General features: G+C 38.0%; 1 protein-coding gene across 1 annotated transcript in view; it reads right to left on the bottom strand.

Annotated features, from left to right (window-relative positions):
- The window catches only part of ADAMTSL1 (ADAMTS like 1), a 659,580-nt gene that overhangs the window by 554,307 nt on the left and 89,402 nt on the right, over positions 1–15,871 (bottom strand). The window lies entirely within an intron of this gene.

Genomic DNA, 15,871 nt, shown 5'->3' with positions numbered 1-15,871 from the left:
GAGGATTTAATGAGATTGTCCATGAAAAGTCGCTGGCATATAAAGAACACTCAGTGATGTTCTTTTTTAGTTTCCTCTGGTAGAAATTTATTGATTTTGTGAAATTCAGGCAGAATTAGAATCCTAATGTTTGTAGTATTTGCTATATTAAGCAATTTTCCCTAAGTCAAGCTCAGCAGACTTCTGCATATGAACTGTAACTATTTCTGTGATCTATAATTTGCATATCATTTAAGATTTCATGGTTTAATTTGTTCCGCACCTTCCATATTTATGGAGAAATAAATTTCAATGTCTTACAGTTTGCAAGCTTTTCCTCCCAATAGTTGCAATTCACTAGAAGCTTTGGAGGTAAAAAAATTTAGCCCTTTATTTCTTAAATAATTTGGTCAAAGACTTTACCCAACTAATTTTAACCAACATGTAACCAAAATTTAGAATCATCCATTACAGAAAAATTTCAATGTCCTTATAGGACACTGAGGGTGATATGCAGAGAGTCTTCAAAGTTTTAAACATTCCTAAAACTTGATTTGTGGAAAGCTAAGAGAAAAAGCACGTACTACCACACTGAAGTGTTTTGTTCTGTTCTTATATTCAACATCATTTGACTTGGTGTATCAATCATCTTAAATCTGTACATACAAGATATTTATAAATTTTGAAAGTTATAATCTGTCAATTGGGCAAATATCACAGTTGGTAGAATATCAGCTTGTTTGGACATAATCATGACTTGTATACACACCCAACTCATTTCAAGTAATTTTTGCTCTATAGGCTTAATTTAACAAGGCCATTTTGAAGATGAATCAGTCCTCCACCAACATGTATAATTGTATTGTTATGGCAAAAAAAAAAAATCTCACATTATGCTTGAATTTTTAACAGAATCTACCATAGCACTTATAATATTGTCAAGTGTTTCATCTTTCAAACATTTTAACTTTCAAACATTTACCATTATTCCATAAACTGAATGGAAATAATCAAGGCATTTTTGGAATTAGCTTAATTGATTTTTCTATTTGAAGCAGCTGATGACATTGATATAAAATTTACACCATTTAATATTTGCAAAACTCTTCTCCTCCTAGCAAAATCAATACATTAACAACTCTTCTTGCTTCATTTTTTGCACAAGATAATTTGAAATGAAGCGGCTAAATTAACTCAGGAAAACAGCCATTTATTCTAAATGAAGGGGCAGAGTGGTGATAAAAGCACTTTCTGCAGCTCTATGTGCTAAATCATCTTTTTCACATACAATCTCTTCAACATAATCAGTAGTTTCTGAAATAGCTCCTGACGCTCCTTCCGATTTGTATCTTTGGTTTTCATGCAGTTACTAATATCACTCCCGCCCCCCTAGTGGTGTATACTTAAAACTCATTAGGGTCAAATGGGTTTACTGAAATTTTTTTAATAAGAGTGCTACAAAACAATAGCACAAATGGTAACTTGAACCAAACCTCAAACTTCTGGGATATCTTATTGGACACTAAAGAGAAATGACATCTCCAGACTTACATAAATCTAATCTCCCCCAAATTAATTCTCTATTTCACCTGGCTTCCAGAAAGAAACCAGTAAAACAGTGAACGATTTGCCTTGCAAGAGCTCGCCCTGATGACTCTGCCATAATTCTCACTACCTGGGTAACATAGGCCTGGATTTGTACCAGACAGTACATGATGAAACCGCTACAGCAGAAGTACTTAGATTTGTCTCTATATGTGTCGTGATAGGACTGCTCGACCTCTATTTCCCCACACATATTTCATGTACTCTTAATGTATAATTTACTGTTTCCCACTAGTGCTGCATACTAGCAGCCCGTAAGGCGTGTACCCTTTGTGGCCAGGACCACAGCCCAACTAGCTGGAAAACCAAGTGGCCAGCAGGGACAGCAATATCAAGAACTTCTTCCATCACAACTTAAGACCATAAGCAGTTAACTCTCTCTCTCTACTGAAGTCCAGGAGGGTTTACTTTTATCAGAGAGCGTGCAGCCTTTGAAAGGGAGCTATTACTTACCTTGCTTCTGGAAAGGATTGGGAAAAAGAAGCAGGTCATCACCAGTTGGCTTTCAGATTTAATCACAATTTAAAGGAAGAACTCTGTTCACTGCAGATGCATCTCATGCACAACTGAATGAGATCGTGGTAGAACAATGTGGTTTATTTTTAATATGACATTAATGATATCACTTAGTTAAAAAATAAAATACTAGATACATGCTAAACCAGACAGAACGTCAAGACATAAGACATAAATCATGTCTGCCCTGGGGAAAAAAAGGATATATGGTAACCCTACCCTTTACATGTATATTTTGTCATAGTGATGTATAGTAGCATATGCCTAAAAAGGAAAATTGCCTATTTCCACATGCCAAGGAGGGAGACGAATCAGATTCAAACATCTGATTAGCTAGTCTAATATATAAACATCCACAGAATCAACCTGCCTTCCTTCCCTAATCTTTACCTGACTCAGGAACAAAGTTAATTTTTTTTAAATGGGCACCATAAAATCCTAATTCTAACAACACCATTTGATCTACGGTAGTCATTAAGAGAAACAGGATGAAACAATCAAGTTTCGGGAAGAGGTGTTTATGTATGCATGTCTCTATAGGGTTAACTTGACAGTTTTCCCAGTCTAAATTTTTTAAATTCCCTCCAGTGAAAACCTTGGAAACTAACTCACTTAGTTCACTCAATGCACTGTGAGTATAAAAGCTCCTTGTGTGAAATATTTGTTCTACAGAAAGAAACTCCATCCCATAACAAGAAAAGTTCATAAAATAATAAAATACTCATGTTAATTCTTGAGCCCACCAAAATTACTAGAAGACTCTCTTGACTTATTTGATTCTTTGAGAAAGGAGCCATTTTTTTTTTAAATAACCTATAGGAAGACATTTTTCATCATTAAGAATAAACTATAGTGATATCCCATTAATCTGTCAATGTGATGTTCCACATGGTGATTTTTCTAGATAAAGATAACTATATATGTCTCCAAATCTTAATCACTTCATGGTATTATATTATAAAAGATATATGCCGAACATAATTCAGTCTTCTCTTAATGGCACAAGACAGCCATTCTGTTGAGTTTAGCAAAACAGCTTGTTCCTAAAATAATGACCCAGACAGCTTAGTGTCATATTTTTTTCTGTGAAGCTCTTCCTTAGCTGGTGCTAGCTTTTTCTTGTTGCTGGGATCCCTGAGGTCTTAGGATTCCATTTTCTTTTCATAAATAGCTGGTTAGGTTCTAGGGTTAGTGCTTTTCTATTCCTCTGAAGAGAACCATATGACTTTTATAACAGAGGACCCATCCATTTTTTTTAACTTACTTATGTTATGAATTCACAGCTTTGTCAGCTTGTTAATTGCTGTCAAATCTGACCTTTAGCTATGAGGGAAGTTATGGTATCAGTAAATTTTAGCCAATGGTCTCTCCTTAATGTTTTTATTCCTTTGCAAAAGTGGAACAAACATGTATTCTGAACCTAGTTAGGTGTTTTATGTTCATTATCCAAATCAAAATCCGTATGCAAATTAGTGGTCACTTTTTAAAGTCTGACAGATAGTGGAGCTGGGATTCAAACCCATGTCAAGCAGACTCCAAGCTAGTTCTGTCCTCTAGGTCATGCTACTTCATCTAGCTGATTTCTCTACTCTCTGTCTTTTCTCTATCCCTCTTTGAAATCCTGTAGGCAAGATATCAAAGTTACAGGTTGAGATAAAACATTAAACTTCCATTAGTTGAAAGCTATTATGATTACCAATGTATTTAACACTTCTGAAATCAGACTTATTTTAAGTGAAAAAAGTCTTTCTTTCCACATTGATCTTTCAAGGAGATTAGGGCCTTCTTGATTTCGTAATTAATTGAAATGCTGGCAGGAATAGTTTTGGTTTTGATTTTGGTTTTGGCTTTGGAGTATGGGGAGAATGGACTATTCTAAGATCCCCAGAGGCCCAGGGGGGCAACAGACAAAAATGCCACTTTGAAACATCCCCAAGATGCTGTCCCATTAATAGCCACCCTGGAATGAACAACCATGACTCACATGGGCAAGTAGCATGAGCAGATGGTCTACCTGATGACAGAGGTGCGCCTGACACTTCCAGTGATGGATGGGCATAATTAATGGTCATGGTGGCAGCAGCCCAGCAGTGGGGTCAGGCCAGGTCACTGACACCCATGGATACTGCCTCTTGTTGGGCCAGGTTTTGAATCACACTCTCCTGAGTGCCCTTTGATTTCACATATCATGATCACTAAAATAAAAGATTGCATCACCCTAAAATACTTTAGATTCTTGGTATGTATGCCAGGCCAGACAAATCCAAAAGTAGAGTCAGTGTTTTGAGGCCTGCTAGAGACATTTTTCCTGGAGAGCATGCCTATTTTAATTGTGCACCATTTGTTTTCTTTCTGTAATAAATCTTCAGATGCTATTTCTGTACATTCTATTAGGAGAAGATATATTTCTCTTCTATGGAACAATTTTACTTCAGTCAAGTAAGAAGTTATAACTGTGAGTTCTAGTTAAACAAATAAAAATATAAGCCCTTAAAATTTTATGCATCAGTATTTGAGCTGCAATAAGCTGGAATTCTTCATTTGAACAGCCACCCTAAATCACATACAAATAAAATCTTTGGAACTCTAAAAGGAAGCCTTTAAATACCATCTCCTATTCGTGTACACTTTATAGTTCTGAAATACTTTGATAATCATTTAGTACTTATCTGATATGTTGTGGAAAAAAGTACATTTTAGAAAAGGAGGAAAAATAAACAAGCCTCCAAGAAGCTAGGCAACATACCAGTTTCTGTGACTATCAGTAACCAGAGATCCTCCACCTATAATACTAATGTGTTTGCTCTACACTACTAAGCAGCTTCACCCCAAATAGGGCACTCTGTCTCAAACAGGAGACAGTAAAGCTCTTGTGAAGTTTTATCATCAAGATAGATTCCATTGGAAAGGAGTTCCATTGGAAAGGATAAAACAGAAGTTTTATCATCCAGATAGATTCCATTGGAAACTGACAGGTTTTAGAAATAGACCAAGTATCAGACATGTAAGGATCGAATTCAAGGGATTACATGTCCCACTGTGTATTCTTATTTTTTCTTTAGAAACAAGACTTCTCGGGGCGCCTGGGTGGCTCAGTCGTTAAGCGTCTGCCTCCAGCTCAGGTCATGATTCCAGGGTCCTGGGATCGAGCCCCGCATCGGGCTCCCTGCTCGGCGGGAAGCCTGCTTCTCCCTCTGCCACTCCCCCTGCTTGTTTTCCCTCTCTTGCTGTCTCTCTGTCAAATAAATAAATAAAATCTTTAAAAAAAAAAAGAAACAAGACTTCTCCAACTCAGCTGCACTGAAGCTTGTTTCATGAGTACAAACTGATTTAATGCCTCCTTCATCATTTATAATGCAAATACTTCCAAGAGATCTAATAGTCATAAAAGTAGCAGAATGAATTAGCATTATTAGAGATTAGTTAGCAAATCACCTAGGAAAACCCATAAGGAATAGGAGAGAGAAGGGGTAAGTTGTGAGGCTGTCGGTGGTAAAGAGCAGAAACTGGTTAGGTGAACAACCAATAATGCCACATAATAACAGGGGTAGAGTGTCCCTCTAGGTAACCAGAAAGTTGCGGGACGTTCATGTGTCCATAGGGAACTCTAAAAGAAGAGAGAGAGAGGAACTAAAGGGAGAGAATTAAGAGAAAGTTTAAAACAAACCTCTACCCATGTTAATAACATGGTCTGGGCTTTGGCCTATATACTGAAAGCAGGATTTTAATACATCTTAATTAGAGGAGACCTATATCACAGTGGGTTTTACTAAGAAAGATATCTAATACCTCCTAAAAATTTTCTTTCCTTTCCCAATATGTGTCACTAATCTGATTACTCTGGAGAATAACATTAAACTGTGCTGTGCTGTTTTAAGCAAAATGTGAATATTACTTAAACAACAAGCTGTTGGCTAATGCCAAACCAAACATTCCACGGTCAGAATTGTGGCTGCCCTATAGCCACAAACACTAAAAATAAAAAAGTGATATTATACCTGTTACACTCTGTCCAAATGCATGCTTCTTTACAAAATATTTTTCCAATCCATCGAGCAGCAAAGTCAACTGGAAGACATTCATACTCTGAAATGCATTCTGTTCCATGAGCTAATGGAGTGCGTACAGAGAGACCACTGGCCTTTGGGAAAAGTGCAAACTCCTTTGAAGGACTTAAAAAGACCTCTCTGACCTCTTACCTGCTTCTCTTCCCAACACCAGCTTTCCACTTTCTACAGGCTAGCCATGTGACTTCTTGCAATTCCTTGACCTAGTAATGTTTAACTATGATGGAAGAAACCTCTTCCTTCTCATTCTTTATTTGGTCAACTCATAATCATCCTCAGTTCTCAGCTTGGTCATCATTTGTTCAGGGAAGCTTTAATGACGTCCTGCAAATGGTCCCTTGTGTAGCTCAATGTTCTCAGAGCAAAACACTCATCCATTTCATTGTAATGTTGTAGGTTTTCTTGACAAGACTATTAGGTAGACGAGGGCAAGGACCAACTCTGTTTTATTTTCCACTGTAGGTCCCCATAATCAGAGTAGTTCTTAGCATGACAAAAATTATTTGTTGCATAATTTAATTTCTTCCTCAATTCAACACATATTTACTGAGCACCTACTACATGTCAGACATCATTCAAAGAGCATTACAATAATAAAACAGTCAATGACACCTGTCCTCATATAGCGTAAAGACTAGCAGGGATGGGCGCCTGGGTGGCTCAGTTGGTTAAGCGACTGCCTTCGGCTCAGGTCATGATCCTGGAGTCCCAGGATCGAGTCCCGCATCGGACTCCCTGCTCAGCAGGGAGTCTGCTTCTCCCTGTGATCCTCCCCCCTCTCATGCTCTCTCTCTCTGTCTCATTCTCTCTCTCAAATAAATAAATAAAATCTTAAAAAAAAAAAAAAAAAAAAAAGACTAGCAGGGATAACAGACAATGAACCTAATAAACAACTATAAGGAATGTTAGAAGGTGGGGAGCTCTATGGGGTAAAAAAAAAAGGGGGGGGGCCAAGGGGGAAAAAGAGTACTCAAAGGGAAAAAGGATATAATTTCAAATAAGATGACCAAGATGGGCCTCATTGAGAAGGTGGTCATTTGAAGAGACTTGACAACATAGTGAGGGAGTAAATTATACAAATAACTGGACATTTCAGACAAAATAAATGGACTGCCTTCCTTGGGACAACTTATGCTACTACATTTCCTCCCTCCCCATACCTCCTCCCCACTACTACAATCCCTACAGTACAGGGACACAATATGGCCTTTTTGCTACTCCACTTGACTGCCAAAAGGAAAAGATAGGCCCAGCACAACTGAAGCATACCATTTTTCCTCCCCCTGTCTAAGCTGAGAACCTTGGAACAATAAGAATAGCTTTGGGAATTTTAAAGTCCTCTTCTTTCACAGTCCTTTATTTATTAACATGTTAATTTTTAAAGATTTTATTTATTTATTTATTTATTTATTTATTTATTTATTTATTTGAGAGAGAGAGATAGCAACAGAGATAGTGAGAGAGAGCACAACCAGGGAGAAGAGGGAGAAGCAGGCTCCTCATTGAGCAGGGAGCCCGATGCTGGCTCGATTCCCAGGACCCTGGGATCATGACCTGAGCCAAAGGCAGACACTTAACCAGCTGAGCCACCCAGGCGCCCCTATTAACATGCTAATTTAAACATAATTTTTCTTTGATAAAATGTTAATGTTTTTAATTATTAAAATAATTTTAATCATTGTAAATCCCTAAAAGAAACATCCTATATAGTCTAGGAAAACCAATAGGTCTCTGGGATCAAACCTGAAACAATAACAGGGTACACGGTTAGAACATAGAATATGGACTAGATATCACAGGACAGGCAAGTTACAACTAGAACATTCTAATTACCGGACCAACAAATTTAAAATTTACTTGTTATGGGGCGCCTGGGTGACTCAGTCAGTTAAGCATCTGCCTTAGGCTCAGGTCATGATTCTGGAGTCCTGGGATTGAGCCCCACATCAGGCTCCCTGCTCATTGGAGACTCTGCTTCTCCCTCTGCCCCTCACCCTGCTCATGTTTGCTCTCTCTCAAATAAATAAATAAAAAATAAATAAAATAAAATTTACTTGTTTGGACATGAGGAAAGACTGACATGTTCAGAGCAGCAAAGAATACAACTTTTGTGTTGTCTTATTAAAATAAGACTAGAAGTCTTCAGGATGGCTCAAATGGGTAGAAACTGGAGAAAAACAAAGACAAAATGATCCATGCAATCTTGGTAGCAATAGTTCAAGTATGAGTTAGGGAGGGACTGAGCCAGGGTGGAGAGAGTACAAGTGAAAATGAAGACATGAGTGACAGAAGAACTATCAGGACTTGAAGATCTGGATGAATAAGAGGAAATTATCAACGATGGTACTTTAAGTTTCAAGCTAAAGTGAAGGAAAGATGGCTTTCTTCACAGTTGTATAGAAATCAAAGGAAAAACTGGTTTGAGAGAAGGAAAAGAAACTGATGAGTTTATATTTAAATATGCTTAAGTTAAAATCCAGGTGAGGGGTGCCTGGGTGGCTCAGTCAGTTAGAGGTCTAACTCTTGGTTTCGGCTCAGGTCATGATCTCAGGGTCGTGAGATGACTCCACACTGGGTGTGGATCCTGTTTAAGATCCTCTCCCTCCCTCTCCCTCTGCCCCTCCTCCTTCTCTCCTTCCCTCTCTAAAAAAAATAATAATAAAAAATAAAAAGAAGTAAAATAAAATAAAATAAAATCCAGGTGAGAAACACAAATATATATTTCTAGGGGCCAGATAGAAACATGGATCAGGAGCTTGGTAGAAAATTGTGGGACTGAGATAAAGATGTTGGAGTTACTTGTATAAAAGTGAAAGTTGAATCATGTGAGCAGATGAAATGAATAGAAGAAAGAAAGTGGAAAACAAATAGCAGAAGTGGATAGGACAAGAAGCTTGGAGCATATCCACATTTAAATAACAGAAAGAAGAGGTGACAATGACTCAAATATGGAATGGTCTATAGAGATAGGATAATTCAAAACAGGAGTACAGATGGCTCTGTGCCAGGGAAGACAATAGGGGAGAGTGTGAAGAAAAACAGAAGATGGCTTAAGAGGGTACAGCTTGGGAATTAGTAAGTCAAGAATAATGTTCACAAAGAGGAGTTTCCAGTGGAGCTATGTGGCAGATTCTGAGGTGCAAGATGGTCAGGAAGTGAATGGAAGGTGCTAAGAAAGGGGCATCTGTCTTCTCCAGAAGGTCGATAGCGAAAGGGATAAAAATAAGAGTGCTCACTCAAAGGGTTAGCGATTCAAAGAAAAGTTTCTGTGGTTGTTTCAAGATGGGAGAGAGAAAAGTTTATGGGGGGAAAAGGGCAATAAGGAAGCAACTGAAGAAGCAGGAAATATAATAAAGTACTAGAAACAGATTCTTCAAGTAAGAGGTACTAGCTTTGATTTGTATCCTATAACTCAGAGAGCAAAGGAAGGAAGAAAAATGCAAGGAGTGAGAACATAGACAAAACATGAGTTAGAGAGGAAGAGTTTTTGATTATCTGTGTTGAAGTAAAAAGATGAAACCAACCAACAAAATCATATTGAGTTCTTATTTTGTTGTGTTACATGGAGAATACAGACATATGTTAAAGACAGTCTCTCTCTTTAATGGAACTTGGGCTAATGAGTATATTCAAGAGATACAAATGGTAAATGCTTATTCCAGTACAAAGGGCAAAGTTGGAACTAAGGTCAATAGATGGTGAGAGTAAGAGCTAACTGTGGACTATATATGAAAGCTGGTTGTCTCAAAGTTTAAAATGGAGACACCTCTTGAGAGATTTTTTTTCCATTTCTATTTCAGTAGATGGCTACCATTAGTCATACTTACAGCGTTGTGTCTAGGAAACAAGCAATAAAGTGGGGGCCTTTCTTAAAACCTCTTTTTTTCATAGATTAGTATCTCTATTTGAAGTAGACTTTGAACAACTAAAAGAGCTTTGAAAGGAAGTATAAATTTTGTGCCAGAATTACATTTACAGCATTTAGCAAACTTTAGCAAGTTATTTCTTTTTTATTTTTAAGATATATGTGTTTATTTGAGAGAGAGAGAGAGAGAATGCAGGGGGGACGGGCAAAAGGAGAAGGAGAGAGAGTCTTAAGCAGACTCCACGGTGAATGTGGAGCCTGATGCAGGGCTTGATCTCAAGAACCTGACATCACGACCTGAGTCGGATGCTTAACCAACTGCACCACCCAGGTGCCCCTAGCAAGTCATTTCTTACCTTTAATGTGGTACCATAAGAATAAATCTATCTTGCTACCAAACCATCGCCAAGCTCAAGAGAAGAGTATACTAACTCAATCTGGAATATTATTCACTAATTTTGTAAAGTAACTAGTGATTGTCCTTGGTGGAGGGGTCAGATGGAGAGTGGAGAGATTTATTTATTATAGGCTATTAGGGTCAAGAATGAGGAAACGATACTGTTCATACAAACTTAAAATGCTATTTTTCCTTTAATTTTAACAAAATCATTTTGTTTTAATGACCATAGAAACAATAAAATATTTATCATTATCAAAACAAAGAATACTATCAATTCATTTTTGGCAATAAAAATTAAGCATTAAGCTATATTAAAGAAGGTGGTTAAGATGTAACCAGAAGCAAAATGATAATTCAAAACAGGAAAGAAGGGAAGGAGTATTAAATAAATACTGACAAAGGAAAAAGTATTTTAATTGAATATTTCAGCATTTTTAAAAGTAAATATTTTCATTTTTCTTCCTGAACATGACCATTGAATAACTTGAGATATCTTTAACAATTAAATTTTACCAAACTACTTTCTCCTGAAGTCTCTACATTACTACATATTTGAATACCCAGATCACTTAGCAAATTTCCTGTTTGCTTTCATTGCCAAAGATTAAAATAGTTTTTGAAGAGGCATACGAATAGTTATTTGGAATTTTCACACAAAGAAACAGAAAAAGTACACAAGCATCCTAAACTGGAATATTATGAACAGATGGCCACAATCTCCCCAGCAGAATTTTGAAGAGAAGATATACTGTAATACTACTCCATTCCCACCCAGTGAAAATCAAATCCCTTAGCCAATAGCCACCCTGGCTCCATCAACAGGAATGTACATTTAAGTGTTAATGAGCCAGATACAGGGCATTTCCTGTAGATTAAGGGCAGTCTGGAGAGAGTGGAAGATCTTCAGGTTCTTAACCCCATCTGGTCTTTCATCCCCAGAAAATACCCTACCACGGGTTTTTCTTCTTTAATTATTCCACAAAGAGAGACACATGAAAAAATGGTCCCTAAAACAATGTCCTAAGTCAGTAGTTCACAAAGTGTGGTTCCAGGACGAGCAGCATCAGTATCAGCTGGAGCGTTATTTGAGAGCCAAATTCTGGAGCCCTTCTCTAGACCTACTAATCAGGTACTCTGGGAGTGGGACCCAGCAATCTGTGGTTTAACACACCCTCCGGGTGGTCCCAATGCATTCCACAACTTGAAATCCACTGTGCTAGGTAAATTACTATCTTATATACACATAGTAAATTGTCCTGACATAGAGATCTAGAAATCCATGAATGTAAGAAGTATTTTCAGGAAGCAGCCATTTTAGAATGACTTTCAAACCGGTCATGCTATTGAGTGACTCGGTTACATGAAAAATGTTAAGAACACAGAGAGAGGGAGAAGAAGGGAAAGAGGACCAGAGAAGGGGAACAGAAAAAGGGAGAGGAGGCTGGGGAGGAAGACGATGAGCTGGTGAGCTTGATCAAGGTCTACTTACCAACAGGGAGAGGCGTGAAATTGTGCAAGGTAGTACCAGCATCAAAATGGTCAAATAGTAGGAGCTCAAAAAAATATTTTCAGAGTACATATGACTAGAGGAGACAATTCTTGTTTATGTTCACAATGGAAAAACATCCCTAGACTCTCTGAAATACTAGAAGAGCAAAACAAGGGAAGAATGAGTACTGTGACTCATGGAGGCCATGGAGAACCCTCCTCTCTTGAATCTCCTTCATCCCTCCCCCCACCCCATGCCTTTTATCACCACTTTTATGGAGCTGTAGGTCTATGCCAATGAGCACTCATTATGAACATTCTTCAGAACCGTCCCTGATGACCACCTCTGACCTGTTCATTAACTACCAAGCCAGTTCTTGATTATAGTTTGTCAGAAATGTTTATTATCTTCTTGTTCTGAAGAGACAGGAGAGATTAAGAATGTTCCAGCCTTGACATGAGGTTCTACATCTGCAATAAGCTTAAAATAGTATATAAATGGCAGAATAATTTCCTGGCACAGTTCAACTGACAATTAATGAGAAGACCCCCAGATAGATTAAGAGATATCCATCTTCCTTTAAACAGTGTCATCTGAGAAGTTATATAACTAAGTAACTTTTTATCTATAATAAATGGTTATTAGAGTTTGTTAATAATTGTTTTCTAACGACACTGAAAGTTTATGTTTGTCCCATGGAACCATGACAACAATCACTTGTTTTGTAAAGAAAGGATTTAAGGATAGACATTTCAGTTCTAACACAAATTTAAATTCTGAAGCTGTTACAATTAGCCAAGTTAGCAGCATTTTTTAAATGAAAAGAAAAATTAATCTCTAGACCGCCAAAATTTACAGGAGGGTCCACAGAGAAAAGGAGTTATAGGAGCATCCACTTGTTCCATTAAGGCTTTTTCCCCCTTTTAAAAGATTTCTTACAAACTGCATTTCAAATATCACTGCTACACAGAAGAAAAATAAGGCGTTAAGAAAAAAATTGTACTGTAAACAAAATAACTCTCACCAGAAGAGCTGAAAATATTATACAGGTACCCCCTGCTTTCCCAAGGTTCTTGTTACATCCCTTTGCTTTTAGGAAAGACCTATATTGCTATCTGTTTTTGCCAACCAAAAGAAATCCCAAAGACGATTTTTGCTTTTATGAAAAAAGCCATTACCATACTAATATAGGTCTTTCATAAAAGTAAAGGGGTAATGCAAACTTTCAGAAAGCAGTGGATACTCTTCACTTTAGTTTATGAAAGGTTTCATAGGAAAGCTGTACTTTTGGATAGCAGGGGAAACCTGTATTTCAGATTTCAGAAAACTGTGACAGTGTTAATCACACCTATAGTTCAGTCTTAACAAGTTTTTTCTCAAACTTTGGTGTATAAAAATTGACAATTAAAGCACAGCTGGCTGGGGCTGGCCCCCGAGATCCTGACCAATTACAGCTGGATGGCGCTTGAGTATGTATAGCTTTAACAAGCTCACAGGTGAAATGGACATTACCAGTGGACAGACTCCCTTTCGAGTGGCACTGGAACCATCCCCTCATCACTAGCCATTTTGAGAAGAAAAGCTGGGTTGAAGTCATACTGCAGGAGCATCTGTCTCTTTCTCTTTGACATAATCATGGCTTTAGAAAAGTGACAGCACCAGTAAGTTCAAAGTCATTGAGGCTTTGCTCATGCTTTCACTAGTAGTTGATCACCAGGCAAAAAATGACATCTCAGGAGCAACAATGAGGTGGACACACATTTCAAGATGTCTGTTCTACGGCAGTCAACACTTCCTCTAAGGAACCCAAGAAAACAAGCTGACAACCGACAGATGTTTTTAACAAAACACAGAAGTCTGACAGGAACAGCCTTCCATCACTGGAAGCCATACACCCCCTTACTCCATGTCCCCAAATCCTGCCACCCACACCCCAACCCCTTGAGAAGAAAAGAAGTAAAGCTGTCACTACTTACTGAGCTGTGTCTCCAAAACCTTGGTCTCTGGTGGCATTTTTGAACACAGAATGTGCAAATAAAAATAGTGAGGTTAGTTAAATTCTTCAAACTGAAGTTATCACCTAGCAATTTATTGCAGCTCTGGAACCAAAGAGAATAGATGTGTCCCCAGCATATTAATACTTGATGAACTGACTGAATTGCTTCTATGTGACGGCACCATTGGAGGTTTTTCAGTGAGAACTTGGTGATTTGCCTTTTAAAAGGTATTAGTTAGAGGCTATGCATGTGCAGTGGGGGAGGGGTCAGGGAATATAAAGGAAATCTCTGTACCTCCATTTTTGCCATGAATCTAAAATTGCTTTAAAAAACAAAGTCTCGGGGCGCTACGGTGGTGCAGTCAGTTAGGCATCCGACTCTTGATTTTGGCTCCGGTCATGAACTCAGGGTCCTGGAATCGAGCCCCGCATCAGTCTCTGCACTAAGTGTGAAGTCGGCTTCAGGATTCTTTCTCTCTCTCCCTCTGCCCCTCCCCCCATTCCACACTCCCACTCACTTGTGCGTCTCTCTCTCTCTAAAATAAATCTTTAAAAATAAATTAAATAAAGTCTATTAATAAGATATTTTAAAGGTATTAAACATAAAAGTGAATAATGCCATGGCTTCTTTTTCTAAGGTCATGCCACATCACAACAACCATCCTTTGCTTGTGCCGAAGTTAGTTAAATAAGTAGTTTGAAACCCACTTCTTACTCATAATGTGTACAATGTTATAAACATTAATGGAAGGGGAAACTCGGCTGTAGGACTTATTTCATTGCTAAATTCTCCCTAAATTTTGAGTACTTGAGACCAAAGACTGTTTCAGAAATTCCCAGATTGCTGCAGAATGCTAGTCTGGACTTTCAGTAAATATTACTTGACAGAAAAGGACTATTTTAAAAATATATGCTTGTACCCAGCACCACCTGGCAATAAAGTTCCCAGAAGGCACCATCCCTGCTTTCCAAGAATGTTAATGGCGAATATATCTGTGCATACGTGTGCTTATAAACCCATATACCCACACCAGCAAAGGGACTCTAAATGCTTACAAACCCTATTCACTCATTTAAGAAGTATACATTCTCGGGGCGCCTGGGTGGCTCAGTCGTTAGGCGTCTGCCTTTGGCTCAGGTCATGATCTCGGGGTCCTGGGATCAAGCCCCACATAGGGCTCCCTGCTTGGCGGGAAGCCTGCTTCTCCCTCTCCCACTCCCCCTGCTTGTGTTCCCTCTCTCGCTGTGTCTCTGTCAAATAAATAAATAAAATCTTAAAAAAAAAAAAAGAAATATACATTCTCATCTATTTTACTTCGGTCTCTTTATGATCTTTGTGATTCAAAGTGCAGAATCTGGATCCAGATTGCCTGAGTTCAAATCTGAGCTCCACCCCTCATTAGCAGTATGGCGCTAAATACTATTCTATATCTCAATTTCTTTTATAAAATGTAGGTAATATGTTAATCACCATACATTACATCACTAGTTTTTGATTAGTGTTCTATGATTCATAATAAAAATAAATAAATAAGTAAATAAAATGCTCTCAGGCAATAAAAAAAATGTAGGTAATAGCTGTACCTATCTGTATTAGTTATTTATTGGTATGTAACAAATTATCCCAAAATTTGGCAGTTAAAAACAACAAATATTTGTTATCTCACAATTTCTTTTTGTCAGAAACCCAGTTGTGGTCAGCTTAGCCTCTAGCTCATGGTTTCTCAGCAGTCAAACTGTTGGCCTGGGATATGGTCTTATCTGAAGGATCACCTGAGGGAGGGGAAGATCTGATTCTAGACTCACTCACATGGTTGTTGGCAGACTTCAGTCCCTCTCACATCTTCCTCACACTATCTGGCTTTCCCCAGAGCAAGCAATGCAAAAGAGAGTAACAGGAGAGCACCCAGGATAGCAGACACGATCTTTTTTGTAATTTATGATTGGAAATCAC

The sequence above is a fragment of the Leptonychotes weddellii genome, chromosome 14 (genome assembly GCF_054177405.1).
Source record: "Leptonychotes weddellii isolate Sample4059 chromosome 14, ASM5417740v2, whole genome shotgun sequence".
NCBI classification, from domain to species: domain Eukaryota; kingdom Metazoa; phylum Chordata; class Mammalia; order Carnivora; family Phocidae; genus Leptonychotes; species Leptonychotes weddellii.
Note: the sequence above shows the minus strand (reverse complement) of the source record. Positions and strands in the feature narration are given on the sequence as shown.